This window comes from Myotis davidii, unplaced genomic scaffold (genome assembly GCF_000327345.1).
Source record: "Myotis davidii unplaced genomic scaffold, ASM32734v1 scaffold10, whole genome shotgun sequence".
Lineage (NCBI taxonomy): Eukaryota > Metazoa > Chordata > Mammalia > Chiroptera > Vespertilionidae > Myotis > Myotis davidii.
Window position 1 is genome coordinate 1,715,221 of NW_006283544.1, and position 5,270 is coordinate 1,720,490.

Sequence of the window (5,270 nt, forward strand, 5' to 3'; positions counted from 1 at the left end):
ATTCAATTAAAAAAAAGCCACAAGATAGTAGTTGTGGTGGACATTGTTGGTTTCCTAACAAGTATCAATTTCCTGCTCGCCTTCATACACTCTCTCCCTTCATGAAGTCCAAGAGCCTCTAGAAAAGCTGAATGTCTATAGCTCCAAGGGTTGACCTAACTAATCAACTCCCTTGAGTGGTAGTTGTAAAGGGCAAATAACCCAATGATATTCAAGAAAAGTTTGATGAAATGGATGAAGGTTTCAAAAGTTACATACTTCTAATTATAAGTTCTGGGATGTAATATACAAAATGATAACCATAGTTAACAAAATTGTTTTGTATATTTGAAAGTCTCTAAGAATCTCTCTTAAAAGTTCTCATTATGCCCAGCAAATTAGCCTTTTATTATATAGGATAAAACCAGAAAAAAAATACATAAAAAATAAAGGAGAGTTTGATGGGACTGCAGATAAATTCTTCATTATTCTCTTAGAGGAACTTCTAGAAGCAATGAATTCCCTTCCTCCAGGTGTCATCCTAAGTAACTTTGAGGCTCAGACCTGCCAGTCTGAGAAAGAAGCCCACTAACAGAAGAAAACCAAGTCAGGAGAACACCAGAGATACAGAGTGGAGCCAACCCTGACACCTGCGCTACCTCTAGACTTCTTATGTGACCTATGAAGTTTCTTATTGCTTAAGCCAATTTGGCAAATAATAATAATGATAATTAAACCAATTTGGGTTGAGTTTTCTGTTACTTTCTTCTGAAGCAGAAATATTATAGTTGTGTCACAGAAACTGTAAGAAGTGAGAACTTCTGCAGGAAGTGATCAAGAGTGATACCTAGAGACCAGGTGATAGACCTGAAATGCATCCAAAGATTTGATAAGCAGGTCTTGAAGAGACCAGTTTCAGTGGTAGTAGCTGTGATGGGGGATCCCAGTGAATGGAGAAATGAATGGTAACTGAGCTAGCCGAGATCCCTTTTCAGTGAAGTTTGACCACAATTTGAAGAGAACACTGCAATGAGAAACCATTGCTATAAAGGAATGTAGTGTTGATGAAGATTTTTGTTTGTTTATTTTGAAGATGAGAGCTAATTAGTGGATGAGTCTACAGGGGCGTCTTACCATTACTGTGTTCTCACCTCCCCTAAATTCATGAAGAATTTCAGTGAAGAGAGTTAAGGGTTCAATTAACTATAATAGCTTCTTATCCTGGATTTAGCTATAAAAACTTCAGAGAAGTCAAAAGCAATACCTCAGTATTACAGTCTAACCTTCTTTTTTTTTTACATTCTAATCCTTATATTAGATATACAAGACCAAAAACATGCAGAATGAGCCTACTAAAGCAATTAATCAGAAAAAATGGAAGCTTTTGAGAAAACATGTACAAGAAAGTTCATACTACATTTTTTATAACTGAAATATTGGGAGAAATATAAATGACATTAATAGAGAATGGTAAAACTAAAAAAAAAATGCATTAAGTAATATTCTACTGACTAGTTACTTTGCAGCATTTAAAAAGAATGAGTTGGAACTCTATGCACTGACAATAAAAAAAATCCAATTGAAAACATTAACTTATAGAACAATATGTGTGATATGATCTCACACATGCAATTCAAAACAGAATTGTTTATACTTATGCAGAGAAGAAAGGTCAAGAATATATGACAAAGTGGTTACTTCTTAGATGAAAGTGGGATATGGGGTTCAGGGCAAGGGGAAGCTTCTTAGGAAAGGGCAATTTCATATGTATCTTATACTTCTATGTAAGTTGAATTTTACAAGAATAATATTTTTATTTATTTTGTTGCATTATAAATTTAAAAAATAATAAGTGCTTGGGGAAAAGTGAGATAGTTTCTTGTGATACTTATCTTTCTCTGACTGGCTTATTTCAGTTGGCATAATACCCTCCAGATTCTTCCACGCTGTCTCAAAGGGTAAGTGATCCTTCTTTTTTACAGCTGCATAGTATTCCATCTTGTAAGTGTATCACAGCTTTTTTATCCACACAAATACTGATGGGGTACTTGGGCTGTTTCCAGATCCTAGCTATTATAAATTGTGCTGCTATGTACACAGGGGGTGGGGACACGAGGAGGAGAGATTAACCAGGGAATTTATATGCATATATACATAGCCCATGGACACAGACAATAGTGTGGTGAAGGCCTGGGAGGAGTGGGGGACATCTATAATACTTTCAACAATAAATATTAAAAAAAAATTTTAAGTGAGGCAGTTGAAAAGCAGGAACTAAATTTATACCAATCAGCATATCACATTTTCCCTTAAATAGGGAAAAGACCACAAGACTGATCTTTTTTTAAAATATATTTTTATTGACTTCAGAGAGGAACGGAGAGAGAGAGAGAGAGAGAGAGACATCAATGATGAGAAAGAATCATTGATCAGCTATCTCCTGCATGCCCTACACTGGGGATCGAGCCTGCAAACCAGGCATGTGTCCTGACTGGTAATCTAACCATGACCTCCTGGTTCATGGGTCAACACTCAACCACTGAGCCATCCCAGCAGGGCAAGACTGATTATTTTTAATGCCTTTCTCTCACATTATAGAAGCCAAATGGATATGAGTTTGTGTGCTATTCTTTGGGAGCATTTTAACTAATTAGTTGTTGAACATATGTAAAACCATTGGCGTCAAGTTTATCTCTAACTCCTTATTCACCAGCTGGTTAAATCTGGCATTATTTATTTTCAAATTGTAAGGCTGCTCAAATGAAATTGGCTGCTGCTTCATGAAGATTGCCATATGAGCACATTTGCATGTGTGAAATATACACTGTGAGGCTGACAAGGGAGCCCAAAAGGCTCAACTTGATCCTAAAACAAATCTCATCAGTGAGCCAAGCAATTCAGCTGAATTCTCCGATAACTTGGTCACTCGCCTAGAAAGTAAGAGAAGAGTAAGCCACACAAATGGGAGTACTACCCACTGTGATTTCTTAATCAAAGTCATCTGAATAGAGGGTTTCAATAAACAGAACACCATCGAACACCTAGAGAAATAAGACAGGGAATCCAGTGTTCAGAGATGGAATTTGACATGCAACCATGCATGTCAAACATGCAACCATTTTATAAATATACTAGAGGCCTGACACACGAAATTGGTTCAAGGGGCTTGGCCCTGGCAGCCCCAGCTTCGTCCAGAAGGTCATCCAGAAGGACATCCGAAAGGTCGTTCAACTATCCAGTCAAATTAACATATTATGCTTTTATTATTATAGATTGTCAGTAGTCTATTTCTATATAGCTATAATTATTATTGCAAATCTAACATAATTTTAAAAACCTTTTAATTAAATTAGGCCAATGATGACCTTTAGTCATAGGCTATCAATGGTTTACCAAATAATTAACCCATGCACAGTGATTAGTTATCAGTTCCTAATTACAAAGGTCAAATGTTATATTCTCTCCACATAGTTAATTCAACAAGGTGTCAGATATCACCCACTCAGTCTCACAAAGAGAAAACTTCTCTAATACCTAAGGCAGACAATTCAAGAAGTGCCCCCATGTGAATATCTTTCTAAATCATTCTGAGTCTGGAACAGAGTAGCAAATAAATTTGGAGGGGAAAAATGCCTTTTCTATTGAGTTATAATAGTACATTAGTTTCAGGTATACAACATAATGATTTAATATTGTAAAACTATCACCACAATGCAAATGATTTTAATCACTAAAACCAGAGGGAGAAAAATGGCCAAGAGAGTGAAAAACTAGCTAAAATTAGTTTATCTATGGCCAAATCAGACCCATGAATACTTAGTCAAAATAAGACATAAAAATTAAGAAAATGTGAATTAAATAATTGGATATATAGTAATTTGGGTATAATCATTGTACACAAGTATATAAAGAAAGACATTTAGTAGAAAAATATATACCCAGTCAACAATCAAACATGTAATGAGCAAACACCACATATATGACTGGTCATACAACTATAAACAAAACAGGTGAGACCTCTGTCCTTCAGGAGCTTCCAAATTTTGAAAATTGACAAATATTATCAAAGAAAATCAAGTCTCGCCCTGGCTGTGTGGCTCAGTTGGTTGGGTGTTGTCCCATGCACCAGAAGTTCCCTGATTCAATTCCCAATCAGGGCACATGCCCAGGTTTCAGGTTCCATCCCCAGTAGCGGGCATGCAGAAGATAGCCAATCAATGCTTCTCTCTTACATCAATGTTTCTCTCTCTCCCTCTCTCTCTCTAAAAAAAAAAACAACAATAAAGTCATATTTAAAAAAAGAAAATCAAGTCGCCTGCCTTAATACCAGATGGCTTTTATTTACCATTTTTAGGGTTACATCTACAAAGAAATAAACAAATCAAAATTTTATTTTATTTTTATTAAACACTAGAAGAATATATTTTAACTTTAAACATTTACCCAAATAAATTTTTTATACTCACAGAGTTTAATAAATTACAAGCGTACAGCTCTCTGATAGTTCTATAGTATACTTAATGAAAAATATAGAATACACTTGGCTTCACAAGATCAGACAGAACTGAATCGATTTTTTAAATACAAAATTTACACAATAATCTCAATCTGTCTATAAAAGTTCTTTATAAAGTGGTTCTGTGATTTTTGCAGTGCTGGTGTTACCAAGTTGGTGACATTTATATTAATGTCTTTATTTTACTTTGGAAGTATATTTCTTATACTTTTTCACATATCATCATTCAAATTTAAAATCTCAATTTTTAATACTAGAGAATTTACTTTCTTCTCACAGCAGTTACTACTGTCATTGATTATAAACACTTTAAATTTTAGCTCCATAAAAATCAGATTTTTATTGAAGGACTGCAGGAAGAAAGTTAATGTCATATATTCTCTCCACACAAGATCTGCACTTGGTGAATTTCTCTTTAAAATATTCTATTAGTGCTGAATTTTAACTATAGGTTGTAATTTGATATGCACAACTTTGTAACAATTGGCATAACAGTCAGAAACTGTCTCCAAAGAAACCAACCAATGATCCAAGAACAGGAACAAAAAAACATGGGCTGAAATTAATGCTAAGATACTTTCTTTGTAATACTTCCAAACATTAGCATGAAGAGGTGACCCAAGGAGAGACAGATGGACAAGAATTCACCCCTTATCTAAGGGATGGAAAATCTGAGGGGCCAAGTAGTCTCCTAACCAGAGATGCATAACTTTAACTTGATGGGCACATGAAGAATGGAACAAGAGTTCAATTCTCCATAGTCCAGCACCCGCCA